This window comes from Peromyscus eremicus, chromosome 4 (assembly GCF_949786415.1).
Source record: "Peromyscus eremicus chromosome 4, PerEre_H2_v1, whole genome shotgun sequence".
Lineage (NCBI taxonomy): Eukaryota > Metazoa > Chordata > Mammalia > Rodentia > Cricetidae > Peromyscus > Peromyscus eremicus.
In genome coordinates this window covers 117,671,273-117,687,078 of record NC_081419.1, presented here as the reverse complement: position 1 = coordinate 117,687,078, position 15,806 = coordinate 117,671,273, and positions in this window count along the sequence as shown.

Below are 15,806 nucleotides of genomic sequence, written 5' to 3'. Positions count from 1 at the left end.
GCGCCGGGCAGTTCCTGAGTGAAGGGCGGGCAAAGGACGCTCCAGGGAGGATGGCCCTGCCCTGGAGGCGGGACTACGCGATGCCCCGCCCACCGCGCGGCTGTTGCCCATACATGGAAGTCGCCACCTGGCCAGGTGTGCGCGCCGCCGGGGGCGGGACCGGAGCGCGGGGTGGGCGGGGCGAGCGCCGGTGGGCGGGAGCTCGGCTTGCGGCATGGGCGGGGGAGGGGATGCCGGGGAGGCGGGGAGGGCTTGCTGAACAGCGCTGCGGGCCCGCATCTCGAATTTTTTTACCTACTTTGGTGCTGTTCCCACCATCCTGTGCTGATTGGTCAGCCCGGCACGTCGGCCGTCGCGTGAGAGGAAAAATCTGCACATTTTTCCTCCTTCCTGAGGCGACAGTGGCCGTTCAAAGTGCTGTGTGAGTCAGCGCTAATTTCAGGGCTGGAAAACTGGAGTGATTTGTTTATCTTCCGAGCAGGCTGGGAGGAGGCCCAGTGGCCCGCGGGGATGCGTGGGGGACGCCGCGTGGCCTGGGGCTGTGGACCCGGCCCCTCCGCTGCGATGGGGGGCTCCTCATTGGGGAATTGTGTTTTCCTAAAGGGTGGTTGCACGGAAACACAGCTTCCACAGGGCCACCAAGAATCCTGGCGTTGTTTGGGGGAGTTTTTGTGTCTAATAAAAGGAACCCGTAAGACGATGGATGATTACCTAACTTTTGGACTTAATTTAGACGACGATCACACTCTCTAACAAAACTTTTAATTCTCTAGATAGAATAGATAGAAAGCTTTTGGACAAGATGGTCATTGTGTTTCTTTGTTTCTACTTTCTGGGCGCTATATGAAATCTACCCCAAGTAGCTTTTGTTCTGCCTACGTAGCAGACGTGGTTCCCAGTAGGTTTTTTTTACCCCTCAAGACAAAAGGCAAGTTGTGGCAATTTTAAGCCTTTAGCCACAGGGTGTTTAGCAGGCTCCAGCAGTGGCGTCAGAATCACCTGGAGAGCTTATTTAAAAGATTTCTTAGTTCTGGCTTCTGCACCTCTAGAATGTAACCGAAGAATCTGCATTTTAAACAATTCTCTGGTCTTACTAGTTGGGGACCACACTAATGAGATAGAACCTACATCCAGCTGTAGCTGGAACCCTTCTGGGTTTTTTAAATTTGTTTTTTGTTTTCCTGCCCAGGACTCTGGGCCCCACTGAATGAGACTTCCTCTCTAGTGCAGAATTGAATCCGCTCCTTTAAGGACTGGTATCTGCCAATTCCGACATCTCCTTTGTGTGTTTTGTCCTCCATAGTTAAGTTCAGACACAAGAATGTAATCCTACTGCGTACTTAAGATTTTCTATGTCTTCTTCCAGAATCTTAAGTCTCCCTGTCCCCTCTGCCTTTGGCCTCACTTCCTCTTCTTGTGGGTCTGCCCAATAATTGAGCCCCCAGCCTGCCAGCCTGAAAAGTTCTGGGACAGCTTTCCAGGGAATGAGTTTGGGTGTCATCCCATAGTCTTACACCTCATCCTTGCTCTAGCCTTTATAAGCATCGAAGTCACCCCGGGAACTATTTAAAACGCAGATGTTAGAATGTAGGGTCTCTGATGCCATCACATCACGCGATGTCACAACCAAAGAGGTGGTGATGGGCTGGTTTTGGGGGACACCATTCCTGGGCTTTCACTGATGTTTTGTAGCTACGAACTGTTTTTTATACATTTACCATTACTTCCAGACTAGACTGGGAGTCCCAAAAGGAGTAAAAAAAATTGAGGTGCGTTCTACATGAAGTGGCCCAACTCCTCAACATGCTACATGCTTAATAACCATTTTCCTAAGTGAGCCAGAATCTAAAGATGGTTTAGGATTTTATCAGACAAATTAATGTATCTGTTCACTGTAGCCTCGAATGAATTCTCATTGAACTTTAACCCCCCACATCTACATCCAGTTGTTCCAGATGTTTTTTTCCTCCTCACCCTCAGAAGGATTGAGGGGTTTTTTTGTTTGTTTTTTTAAGACTTATTTATTATATATAGTGTTCTGCCTTCATGTATGTATGCAGGCCAGAAGAGGGCACCAGATTGAATCACCACCATGTGGTTGCTGGGAATTGAACTCAGAACCTCTAGAAGAGGAGCCAGTGCTCGTAACCTCTGAGCCATCTCTCCAGCCCCCAGAAAGATCAAGTTGTAACAGAATGTTACACTGACCAAACGTTGAAAGCTGGTTCCCAATGCGATGTAATGATACCTGGAGGTGGGTCTTCAGAAGGTAACGATGTAATGATACCTGGAGGTGGGTCTTCAGAAGGTAACGATGTAATGATACCTGGAGGTGGGTTTTCAGAAGGTAACAGGTTGTGAAGGCAGAACTGGCACAAATGGGAGAAGACAGCAATCTGAGTCAAGAGATTTCCTCATCAGATGCTAAGTCTGCTGGTGCCTTGATCTTGGACTTCCCAAGCCTACAGAATCCTGGGAAATTTCTCTTGTTAAACCATCCAGTTTATGGTATATCAATCTATCACAGCCACTCAGAAAGACTGCAACACATAAGGGCACCCTGAATAGAAGACAGGTATGTTCCATTTGTCTCACTTAGAACGTGCTTTGGGTACTGAATCTATGAACATCTGTGTGATATCATTTGACACCGCGGACATAAGTAACAGGAAAGAATAAGTTATACATTAATGAGACCTCAGCAAGCTGTAGGTTAATGGTCTGGAGAAAACTCCTTTGTCAGGGGTCATAACCCTATCAGAACCTGAGATAGAAAACGATTTGATCTCTCCATTACTTTTCCACCACAAATTCATCTCTCTATTCCCTGCTTATGTATATCTGTAGTCTTTAAAAAATACTAGTCACATGGGTAAGATAGATGTCCTCACTAGGGAAGATTCAAACTGCAACAAGAGGCACCATGGACACCCTGCTGTCCTGTACTGTCAGTGCCCTCAGAGTACCACTAGTGTGAACATAGCCTCTGCCTTATATGGGAATGCACCCTGTGTATATTTAATTTGCAATGGTGTTCTGAGTAATAGTTTCATTCTGGATGTTCTATAGCTTGCTTTATGCAACTAATGATCACCTTGGTGACCTTTCCTTATCACTACCTGCGACTGCCATAAGCTTGACTGCCCATTTATTGAATCTTTCCTCACTGACGGTCATCCAGATGGTTCCCGTGTATAATCATCAACCAGCAGTGTTTAGTGAGCAGTGCCCAGCTTATAACTGTCCCTTGCATACATAGGACCAAATAAGGGAATCCTACATTTGGTTTATGGCTAGACTAAGTCCAAACTCACAAAGTGTATATGGAAGTAATTGGACCATTACTGGTTTTGTTTTTCAATATAAGATAGCTTGAGTAGATCCTCAATATACAGTAATGAGTAAATGAATGAATGTATATTGCTTGTATTTTTTTCAAAGGCTAATGATGTGGCTTAGTGGTAGGGCACATATTTAACATTCTTGAGAGCCTGGATTCAGTTCCTAGTATCTGAAAAAATAGTGGTTTAAGCCACTATTGAATTTTGATATATGAAACTTACTTCACATGTCAAAGAAGTACAGAGACAACCAATTCCTATTTGGTATATTAATTTGTTTTCATGAGTATGTGGATACCTTTCCCAGAGTCACTCAATGAGCTAAAAATGGCTAGAGCCTCGGCTTTCACTTCCCTTTTCTTGGTGGAAAGAAGGAAGAAAAGAACGTAAAAAGGTCACGTCTTTCTTTTTAATGAAACTTCCCAGAATTTCTGCTTGTATCACCTTCACCAGCATTTCATCAATGAGATGTCACCCATTCCCTAGCCAGCAGTGTACTCAGCTCAAAGACATGTTTCTTGATAAAGGCATAAAGGAAAAATGGATGTTGGGAGACAAGCAGAAGTGACTGCCACAGGTAGATACTATGTAGGTCTACAGAGAAGGTAAAGTGAGGAGGTAGTCCTTAAAAGCCCAAAGCCCCAACCATCAGGTGACATGATTGATCACAAGTTGACTAAAGTCTCTTGGAAGTTTCTTAACATGACAAAGGTAATTGCCAGAAAAACAGATAGAAGGAAGTTGTAGAAAGTACATTGTGGGTGTTGTTTATTAAGCATGGATAGATGATAGACAGACAGACAGACAGATAGATGATAGATAGATAGATAGGAAGAATGAATTGCCTGTCCTGATGATTAGCAGTCCTAAGGCTCTGGCATCTCTTGGTCTTACAGTAAAAGTTATTCTTTGGATGTTAAATACGCAACAGATCTGTGTTTTTAGGTAACAGTGTGCTACTCGAGGTAAGCCAGGAGAAAACGGAGTGGAAAATAGTGCAGCAGTTGTGACTGCTGGTTCTTAACCCCTCTCTGTCCAGGAGGTCCTTTGTGGGTGTTTGTCTGTTTATCTTTGCAGTTTTCTAAGTTTATTTGATCACTCAGCTGTTATTTTTTCCCCCATATTGACTGTCTATAAATTCTGAATGTGGTAGCAGGGACATGAGTTACCAACGCCTGAGGCTTGTTTGGTGACTCCTCAGCTTCATTACATCTTCTGGACAAATGCACGTGGATATGGACCATTTCTTACTTCTTTGGCCCAGACAGCTTTGTTGAACCTGGTATCAGTGCACACATCTGGGATCCCCGTCTCCTTCATGAGAAGTGTGTGCATGTCATGGAGTGCCAGAGGTAAATGCTTCCTGAAGCCCATTCTGGCAGATGTGCATGTGAACATTGATGGTGTAGTCTCAAGTCTCCACCTCCTTGATGGCTAAACACCCCCCTTTTTTCCTAATCACCCTTCTTTGTGGGGCCATCAAAATGCAAGCAGTAGGGAAGCTTCTGCCTGGCCCAAGCTGGAAAGGAAGGATATAAGGGATTGTCACTACTATGATTTTTATAAAAATTATTAAACTCCCTCCCCTCTAGGAAGATTAATTTTTGTGCCAACTCTTGAAGCTTGCTTACAGTCTCCAGGGGCCAGTGTGCTCACTGCCCTGCATCCCAGGAAAACTTAGGGGAGATGTTCTGAAAAAGAAGCTCCATGTAGGCATATATGAACAATCCCACAGTTCTTAGACCTAGATCCACCAAAATTAGTGGTGTCACATTGTCCTGCTCACCAATTTCAAAACCTCCCAGAGCTGGGGACATATGTCAGTTGATAGAAGGCCTGCCTAGCATACAGGAAGTCCTGAGTTTGATCCCCATTAGCACATAAATAGGACATGGTAGGGCACACCTGTAATCTTAGTACTAAGGAGGTAAAGCCTGGAGGATCAGAAGTTGAAGGCTATCCTTACCTAGTGAGTCCGAGGCCAACCTAGGCTACATGAATAAAAGTAAAATGAATGAAAAACAAAAACAAAACAAAACAGAAAACAAGACAACACTTCTAGACCTTTATGGAGTATTTAAAAAGTATGATTGATCTCCAAATACCCACAGGATTGTAGCTTGCATTCGTTCATGCAGCAGTATATCTTGGGCTGCAGGGAAGCATCCATTCTTGTTGTTTTCCTGTTTTTCTGAAGCATGCTGTGTTTATTCTATAGTTCTCATCCAGTGGTTGCCTTTCTGAAGACAGGTGAGCCAGGAAAGGTTCATAAAGGGACAAATAAAGAAGAGTGAGATCCAAGACAGCCAGGGCTACACAGAGAAACCCTTTCTTGGAAAACAAAAACAAACAAACAAAAAGCATATGAATGCTTTCCTGAAAGCTCAGAAGTAATTTTAGGGAAAGTAAGGCTATTTTATATGGCAGATAAGTGATGGATAAGATAGAGGAAAATGAAATAAGTGGAGAGAAGAAAGGATTATCACAGCAACAGGCTAGGCATGCTGGACTCTTTGGTGGAAACCCAATTTTCCTAGTCCCACTGTTCCTTGTCATTCTAGCTTCTCCCACTGGGACTTCAGGGCAGGAATCCCTCAGAGCCTGCAAAAACATCCATCCTCCTGGCTGCCACAAGGGATCTCTGCTGGCCTGTAGAGAGTTCATGTCAACACCTGCAGGAAAGCTGCACTGGCCCAGAGCTTTCCTTCTACCTCAGGGAACTCAATGGTTACATCCTGAGGCAGAAGAGAGCAGGAGAACCGGAAGTCATCTGGAAGGGACAGGGCCTCCTAGCTGAAGTGAGTGGTTGAGGCTAGACTCCAACATCAGTATCTCCCCAGCCTGGAACATCCCCACTTGTCTTCCCGAAGAGCAGCCCCAGTTCTCACAAGCCTGAGTGGGTGAAGATCCTAAGACACATGTGACTCCACTGGTCAAGAGAAAGATGGAAAAAAAGTTCAGGCACTATGATTAAACAGCAAGCTAAATAAACTCAAGCAGAAGCAAGATGTGAGCATAGGCAGACCTTCCCAGAGAGGCCGGGACAGCTGTAAGAAGCAGAAGACATTAGAAATGCTGTAAGACCAACCGAGTCGGTCAGTAGGTAGGCCGACATGGCTATCCCCTGAAACAAAGAGGTGGGTAAAAAGATGAGGTCAAGGAGTTAACTTGGAAGATAGCAGAAAGGGTAAAGACACACAAAGAATGAGAGAAAGGTCAAGATATGAAGGATAGAGAGAAAGCAGCCAATCTGTATAAAGGAATCCAGCAGAGTGACATTAGAAAGGAGGAAGCGAGTGTTGGAAGAAATGCTGCCTGTGAGGATGACCTGGTTTCAACTATAAACTACTGCTTTCATTATTTCAACGTTTGTGTTGTACCTGCAATGCGCCTGCTCTGTTTGGAGGCTGGAATGAGACAAGATTCCTTCCACTTGGACTTTTAGTGTATCAAGGTTCAACAGATAACTATGCAGGTTGTGGGTGGAAAATGCACCATTGATAAAACTGGTTCCACGAGAGATGGGGTGACAAAGAGTGAGACTTAAATGCCACGGAGGACCCAGCCACGGAAAGGTCTTGGGGAACGGGGCATCCTAGATGGAGGAAGAAGCTAGCTTGGCCTGCTAAGAAGAGAAGGAAGAGAGTGGCTGGGGCCTGATGAGTTAGGGTGTGTGGACCCCAGTGAGGCCAAAAGGTGATCGTGTAGGGCTGGGTAGATGTGGTGAGGGAGCAGGAAGATGAATGGAAAATGCGCAGTTACAGCCTCAGTGATAAACTGTATTTATAGCTGTAGTATTTGATATAGCTCTTTTTAAACTCCTTTTAGTTAGCAGGCACTATGGTGGCATTTCCATACATAGATTTCATGTCCCTTGTTCCTATTTTCCCATCCCCCTCCCTTGTCACCCATAAGTCTTGCTTGTCTGCTTTCTTCCCCTAAATTGTCTCCTTTCTGCTTTGATGTCACATGTATATATGTATATATATGTATGTGCACACATACACACACACACACACACACATACAGAGAGAGAGAGAGAGAGAGAGAGAGAGAGAGAGAGAGAGAGAGAGTTAAATCTATGTTCTGCATGTAAGAGAAAGCATACACATTTTATCTATTCACATTATTTTCTATTGCATTGGGCTGAACAACTTTCTCCTATAGTATTCGGCTATCTTTGGGGTGAGATGTGGTAGTGTATGCTTATTATCCCAGCACTCAGAAGACTGAGACAGGAGGATTGCAAGTTTCAGGCCAGCCCGGTAGCAACATCCTGTCTCAAAAACAAAAAAAAAACAAAAAAACCAAGCAAAATTACAAGCAAAACTATTTTTGACCTCCAAAAACAAGGATTTCTTGTGTTCAGTCTCATAACATACTAACCACGTAGGAGTCTGAGTAGCCTGGACTGATTTTTTTAAAGGTTGTTTTCATCTTTCTAGTGTCTGTTATTACTAAATGTTTCCCCCATGAAAGAGAGAAGCCAAATGCTTTGTATTTGGAGGCAAAACAACGACTTTGTTCCCATTCCCAATGGCATATCCCTTTGAAACTTTGACTTTGACCTGAAAGATGTTTCCTGGGTTCCTACTATGTGCCAGCTGTGGAACTTTGACTTTGACCTGAAAGATGTTTCCTGGGTTCCCACTATGTGTCAGCTGTGGCTGCATTAGTCAGAAACACAAAGATGAGTCAGTCCTGAGGCCTGCCACAAGGAGATGCAGGCAGCAGCAGGTGAAAGGCCGCAGAGGCTGGACTCCCTTGGGAGTTTTCCAGATCCTAACCAGTGGAGCAGATCACATCAGGGAAATGTTACCAGGTCCTAAGACAGCAAGCTGTCCTTGTAGGGAAACCATAAAGGTGGCCCAGGTGGCTTCTCCTTTATAGTGGCCAATGTGACTATAAGAGGGACAGCTGCAGGGTTCATTGAGAAGTGGAAGTTTGGAGAAAGAGAGCACAGATGAACTCCTATCAAGACATGAATGTAGAAACGAAAGTGGCTTGTGTGTGTGTGTGTGTGTGTGTGTGTGTGTGTGTGTGTGTACTGATTTCCTTTGGATAGGGCTGCTCTAGTTATCTTCCTTGATTACCCATCTAGGCATAGAAGGAATGATACTAAATAATGGCTCAGTCAAGGAAACTCAGGTCTTCCCAATGAGGAAACATGGTGATGGTCAGAAGCACAGGGCAGGGGTTGCCTAGGAGATGTGAGTGTCTTTTCCTGCCAGGGACTTGTTTTGATCACAAGGACTCCAATATTTTATCTCCAGACCCCCATCCTGTGAGTTTGGATGTCACAGGTTTTGGTCTGGGCTCTACCCTGCTAGCCTGGCCGTGATGACGTTCTGTGGGAGTAGCTCTCAAAGCCCCCTTGCCCTCTGCTGGAAAAACTGACGGTGTTACTGATACTACATGACCTCTTTGGCTATAAGATGAAATGCTGGCCCTCTATAGAGTAATGGCTCTCAACCTTCCTCATATTGCGACCTGTTAGTGCAATTCTTCACGGTGTGGTGACCCCCACCGTAAAATTATTTTGTTGCTACTTCATAACTGTAATTTTGCTACTGTTATGCCGCACAATGTAAAATATCTATGTTTTCTGATGGTCTTAGGTGACCCCTGTAAAAGGGTCATTCGACCCCCAAGATTATTGAGAATGGGGGTGGAACTCAGTAGAAGAGTTCATGTTTAGCTTATGTGAGACAGACCCTGGGTTCAGTCACCAGCACCAAAACAGTTAATTAAAATAAATGTTTTTAAAATTATTGAGAGCTAGGGCTGGAGAGATGGCTCAGAGGTTAAGAACACTGCTTGTTCTTCCAAAGGTCCTGAGTTCAATTCCCAGCAACCACGTGGTGGCTCACAACCATCTGTAATGAGATCTGACGCCCTCTTCTGGCCTGCAGGGATTCGTGCAGACAGAACACTGTATGTGTAATAAATAAATAAATCTTTAAAAAAAAAAAAAAAAAAAAAAGAAGCCAAAAAGTTTAAAAAAAAAAAAAAAATTATTGAGAGCTTAACATGGTCTTGGTAATTTGTATTTTATGCTAGCCATATGAAGACAGGATTTTTGTTTATAAACTCCAAGACTTGGGCACGAGACGTAGTGACTGTTGTTTGATTGATTTGTTGTTGTTGTTTTGTTTTGTTTTGTTTTTGAGACAAGGCCTTCTGTAGCCTAACTTGCCCTGAGCTCACTGTGTAGCTGAGGGTGACTTTGATCTTGAATTTCGGATCCCTCTGCCTCCACCTGCTGAGTTCTGGAATTGCAGGCAAGTACTGCAGTGCTGGGAACTGAACCCCGGGATCATGCATGCTATGCAAGCATTCTACCAACTGAGCCACATCTCCAGTCCTTCCTTAAAAAAATAAATAAATAAATAAAACCAATCACGTACCATACTATATATTCATGGGGCTCCCTCAGCATGTACCAAGGGCCCAAACAGTGTCAGCCTCACACATTTTCACGCTATGCAAATTAGGCCACGGGCCACATCCTGCTGTCAGGCTGACCCCATTTATCATTATTTTTTAAATCGCTGGGGAGGGAGGTGCCTGGTTATTGATGCAGGCCTAGTCTCCCAGAGATGAGCCCCTCCTGAGATTTTCTGGGCTGGAGTTGGGAGAAATCACTTGCTCATTTTGTTCTGGATCCTGTGGGAAACTGTCTCGCCTGCCGCTTGAGCCTGTGAGTCACTTCCTGTCTGCCAACCTCTGAAGTTTCCTTCCTTGCCCAGGCCGGTTCAGAAGCTTCGGACCGCAGGGCGGGAAGGTACTCCTGGCAGCCAGCACCCAGTCTTTGACTGTTCTGAGGTGGGTCCTCCAGGCAGGAGAGCGTGCGTGTGTGCTCTAGCAGAGGCCCGAGGGCTGGATTCCGGGCTCGCCATTTCTTCCTTTTCCATTTTAAACAGCTCTAGGAAAGAAACGCCCGTAAAAGGTACTGCGGGCGCAGGTTTCATTTATGACTCATGGAAATTTCTAAAATGATAAATATTGGCTCAGCAGCAGCCTGACCTAGGAAGCACTCCACTAAACCAGATGCCATGGTTACAATGCTCTTCTTTGAGCATATTCAACAAATAAACTGTGGTCCACTTCCTGATTGTCAGAGAAGAGCCGAACGCTGGGCCTGGATTCCCAGCCTTCCTAGCAGGCCAGCATTCTGTTGGATTTTCCTGAGACCAGAAACTTCCCTCTGGGTTGGTTGCAGTGTCTTTCTGGCCAGGAAGATATTTCAAATAGTTTGGATTCTTTACTTAGTTCAGATTCTTTTTGCCTAATATAATGAAAATATTTTACCAATCATAAAAATTAATGAGGGTGATAATAAAAAATATGTTCCCTTCAGGAAAGGAAAAAAGTATTTCCTTGTGTGAAAACATCTGTGTGGAGGGAACTTGGCTACAGAGAAGCTAAGAATCTGGAATAGCGACTGGATCCAGAGAGAACAGTCCAGCTCCTCCTGAGCTGAGTGTTTCTGGTAATAAAGGAAGCCTTGCTTTACCATCCTATCAACTGATTGTGTTTTCTAGAGAAAATATCATATGGAAATTTTACACCCAGTGAAAGGCTGATGAAACACCCAGGAAAATTGTAACAAATGGCTTGAATCTGCTTTTCAGCTGACGTGTCCTGTGTGATAGGTTTATTAACAGAACAGCCTTGCTGGTCAGCGATGTTCCTTAAAATTGGATGCCAAGTGTGTATGTGTGCACATACATACACAAATAGCCACTCACACCCACATACCACTCACATGAACACATAAACACACACACATAAACAGACACACACACCACTCCACATGCACACATAAACACACACATAAACACATATACTCACACCCATATATCACACACAGGGACATATAAATACACATACCCACAAAGTACACATATGCACACATAAACATACATATCACACACACCCACATACCACACACATGCACACATAAACATACATATACCCACATACCCTGTGCACTCATATAAACATACTCATATGCACTCATATAAACATACACAGTCTAGAGTCATGATAAACACAGGTTAAGGAGGATTAATGGCAAAGCAGGTAAAAGACCCAGGCCTTAAACACTATCTAATTTTCTTTTAAGTTTTACTTACGCACAATTATGTTTTTTTTCTTTTATTGAAAATAATTTTTTTCATTTACTATATATATCCTGATTATGGTTTCCCCTCTCTCTACTCCCAGCTCCTCCCCACCTTCCCTCCCATCCAGATTCACCCTTTTTGTGTTTCTCATTAGAAAATAAACACATATATGTTTATGTATGGTGTAATTATGAAACCAGGATATTTGGCTTACCCACCATCCATAGTTTCATTTTTTTTCTTTTTTTTTTATATGTATGAATACTCTGCATGTACGCCTGCATGCCAGAAGAGGGCATCATATCCCATTATAGACGGTTGTGAGCCGCTATGTGGTTGCTGGGAATTGAACTCAGGTCCTCTGGAAGAGCAGCCAGTGCTCTTAACCACTGAACCATCTCTCCAGCCCCAGTCCATCCAAAGTTTCTTTAACTGTGAGAACATTTCCAGTTCTTCTGGGTATTTTGAAATGCACCATTGAACACTGTCAATTCTAATCACCCTTCTGCACAACAGAAAACTTGAGAACTTATTCCTCATAGCTAGCTGTGGCTTTACATGTAGAACTGGTCTCTGTGCATTCACACTCCCTCTCACCCCCTTTCCCCTACCTCTGGCAGCCACTATTCTATCTTTTATTTCTATTAAATCAGAGGGTTTTTTTAGAATTTGCACATGAAAGAAATTATGAGGTATTTGTCTTTCTATGTCAGGCTACAAAAGTAGCTAACAGACACTAGAGAGATTGAGATAGAATGATCACCAGCTCCACCAGACCAGCCTGGGCTACATGCAAGACCTTTCTAAATAAACAAACAGCCTGGAAGGCCACTGAGATAGCTCAGTACATACAGGCATTTGTAGCCTAAATTCGATTCCCAAAAGAACTGTCTCCACTAAGTTGTCCTGTGACCTCCATGCACCCACTCCTACACACATACAAGAATACATTTTTTAGAAACTTGGCATAATGGCATGACATACACCTGCAACCCCTCACCAGGACTGCTATGAGAGGAGGGTGGTGAGTTCCAGAACACTCTGGGCCACATAGTGAGATCTTAAAACCAGCCCACTCACTCCTCCCCTACAGCATACTTGCAAAATATTCAAACAACCCAACAACAACAACAACAAAAATAGATAAGGGGACTGTGAAACAGGTAAGGATCCTAGGACTTTAAGGAAGGTGCCTGCGGCACTGAATGTTAAGCCTCCCAGGTCTTGTGGATCACCTCCCACAGCTCCTCAAGGATGGGTGGACTTCCCTCCAGCAATACGGAAGCCGTGTTGGGACAGAGGTAGGGCTGCAGGGTGAAAATTCTAGAATACTCTGAAGGGAGGTTGGAGAGCAGCAGCACAGACAAAGGGGCGCGTCTTCCTTCACAGAAGCCCCCGAGGTGGCAAAGACCTGGGTGCTATGTGGCCTGGAAGACAGTGTGGGCTGGGAAGGGAAAAGCACTGACTGCCTCAAGTTCCGTTTAGGAGAGAAATGGAGCCAAACTTGTCGGTGGCCTGTGGCAGGGGCCTGGCACTGAGGCCGAGCAGCGCTTCTCCTTTAGGCTAGCCTCTTCCTTTTCTGTCCTTGGCCTCTCACCTTAGATTCATCAGCACTTCAGCCTGATGGGAATAGAGCGCTCCCCACCCTCCAGGCTGTGACAGGCGTGTCCCCACAGGTAGCCAAGGTGATGTTGGCAGTCACATCCACAGCCGTTGGGATGGTACTGGCAGGAATGGCTTGCTGTCTGCCAAGGGAGAGGGTTGGGCCCTGGGCCAGGACACAAATGGGCCTGGGAAATTTTGCATGTTCAACCAAGTGACATTAACAATAAATTCAGAGTGGAAAACATTTTGCTCTATTTTTTCTGTTTCTGAAAAAAAAATGTTTTAGCCAAGTGATGGTGTTGCACACCTTTAGTTCCAGTACTCGAGAGGCAGAGGCAGAAGGATCTCTGTGAGTTCAAGCCAGCCTGGTCTACAGTGTGCATTCCAGGACAGCCAGGACTACATAGAGAGACCCTGTCTCGATAAGCTGTGTGTGTGTGTGTGTGTGTGTGTGTGTGTGTGTGTGTGTGTGTGTGTTTATTACATGATTAATCTCATCCATTTAGGGTTTTCATTAATACATGATCATGTAGACTTATGTCCAGGGATAAGAATAATGCAGACTCTGACCCATCAGTCCCCAACAGCAATAGGTGACAAAACTATGGTATATGTCTGAGTGAAGAGCACACAGAAGGCCTCATGGTGGCTTTCTCGTGTGTGTGTGTGTGTGTGTGTGTGTGTGTGTGTGTGTGTGTGTGTGCATGCGCACTTGCCATGATACAATGTGGATGTCAGAGAACAACATACAGGAGTTGGTTCTCCCCTTCCACCATGTGGATTCCAAGGTTTGAACTCAGGTCACCAGCCTTGGCAGTGAGCACTTTTACCTACAGAACCATTTTGGTGACTCTCATGGTGCCTTTCTTTAGCCACGCCTATGTGCTTCCTCGCCTGACCTCCTTTTGTTCAATTCTGTCACTTCAAGAACGTTGTGTAAATGGAGCTTAGCTTTTGTTTCACTAGTGTGACTCTTTGGAGGATTTCTTAGTTACATTTTCTAGTCTTTGATAATACATCTTGATCATATCCAGCCCAAACTCCCATCTCACTCTCTGAAGCCCCTGATACTTCCGCCTCCCACCTCACAACAGCTTCTTCCTCTTCTGCTCTTTCCTCTATAATCTCCTGAGTGCAGCTTGTATGAGCATGGGTGTGAAACAATCCTTCAGAGCAGGAGCAACCTCCCAGAAGAAAAACGACTCCTCCTATCCCAGCAGCCACCAATTGCTAATAGCACCACAGGGATGGTGCCTCATGGGCCCTTCTCCCATCCATAGTGGAATGCTGACTGGCTTGACCTCCTGTAGGAAACCACAGCTGTTCTGAGTTCATGAGGATGTGTCATGTACAGGAGACAGCATTTCATATTGGAGGGTCATTCCGGTTGTTGAGCTTATCAATAGTTTGTTCTGTTTTATTGCCAGGTCTTATTCCATAGGATGAATGTGCCAGAGTTTAATCATCCATTGAAGAATATTTGACCTGCACTGGACCTGCACAAGACTGGGCATATCAACATTTAGTCAGGGATCGGAGAGTGGCTCATGGGACCCTATCCCTATCGTCCTAAAATATTGGCTACTGATGAATTCTGGAGGGAATACAGTCTTTCTTCAGTTGAACTCTCAAACTCCAAGTCTTTGGTCTCACAGACAGCCTTGTTAAAATCAGTGGGTCACAAAACAAAACAACATGAATGTGGGAAGGGGTGTGTGGGGGGAGATAAGGGGGGGGCGGAGTCATCGGAATGCATTTTCACACGTCTGAAATTGTCCAAAAGCGAATTAAATTACTAAAAAAGAATATCTGACTTTTTTCCACTTATCACCCATTACAAGTAAAACTAGAATTTAAAATTAGGGCAAAAATACAAGTTTAATTTGCCTACGATCTCAGCACTAGGAAGGTGAGCCTGTTTGATTATGAATTTGAGGCCAGCATAGGCTGTGGAGGGAGGCCCTGTCTCAAAAAAACAGAAACAAAACTCCCAAACCAAAGGAAAACAAACACATAAAAACTGTTTCTACAGAAGAATCTAAAAAATGAATAATAAAGAATATCTCTTATTAATCATCTTACCATCTTTTTAATCTAATAATTTGAAAAATGATTTTTCAAAACATCTAATTCCATGCATTATTGGAGGATATCTTCTTTTTCAGAAAATGTTACTTATTTTATATGTATGCTCCTGTGCATATGGATACAAACTGCTTTACTGTTAGTGACTAAAACTGCGTTAGAGAGTATATGCAAATTTAGCTTCTAAAACTTCCACTTTATTTTGTGTGTATATTTGATGCAGGGGTTCATATGTACCGCAGCACATGTGTGGAGGTCAGAGGACATCAGGTAGGTATCAATCCTGTCCTTCCACCCTGTGGGTCCCAGGGCTCAAAGTCAGGCCATCAGGTTTGGCAGCAGGTGCCTTTACCCACCGAGTCCTCTTCCTGGCCCCAAATTTAATTCTGAAACCTGAGATAAGCCACCATTATGAAAGCTTACCTGTGTACCCTCTCTTAGGCAGCATATGTGGGCCACCTGTCCACATCCTCGCTGCCACCGGACCTCAGCTTTACACATTTGGTCCATCTAATGTGCGAAGAACGCTGCTGTCTGATGACAAGTGATGCTGGACATCTTCAGAGATGTTTGCTTTGTGCTTCCTCTTCTGTGAAAGGGAAATTCACAAGATATCGTTTGTTTCGTTTGTCTTTCTCGTCCTGAC